The sequence below is a fragment of the Cariama cristata genome, unplaced genomic scaffold (assembly GCF_000690535.1).
Source record: "Cariama cristata isolate BGI_N322 unplaced genomic scaffold, ASM69053v1 scaffold17209, whole genome shotgun sequence".
Lineage (NCBI taxonomy): Eukaryota > Metazoa > Chordata > Aves > Cariamiformes > Cariamidae > Cariama > Cariama cristata.
This window is the reverse complement of record NW_009637572.1, coordinates 1-269: the sequence shown is the minus strand read 5'-3', so window position 1 is coordinate 269 and position 269 is coordinate 1.

Genomic DNA, 269 nt, shown 5'->3' with positions numbered 1-269 from the left:
GCGCGCCTCCCCGGCGGGTCACCCCCCAGCCTGTACTGGTGCGTGGGGTTATTCCTCCCTCAGTGCAGGACCCTACGCTTTCCTTTGTTGAACTTCGTTATATTGCCCTCCACCCAACTCTCCAGCCTGTCCAGACCTCACTGAATGGCAGCGCAGCCTTCCAGTGTATCAGCCACCCCTCTCAGTTTTGTATCATCAGCAAACTTGCTGAGGGTACACTCTGTCCCTTCATCCAGGTTGTTGATGAACCGGTTAAACAAGATCAGACC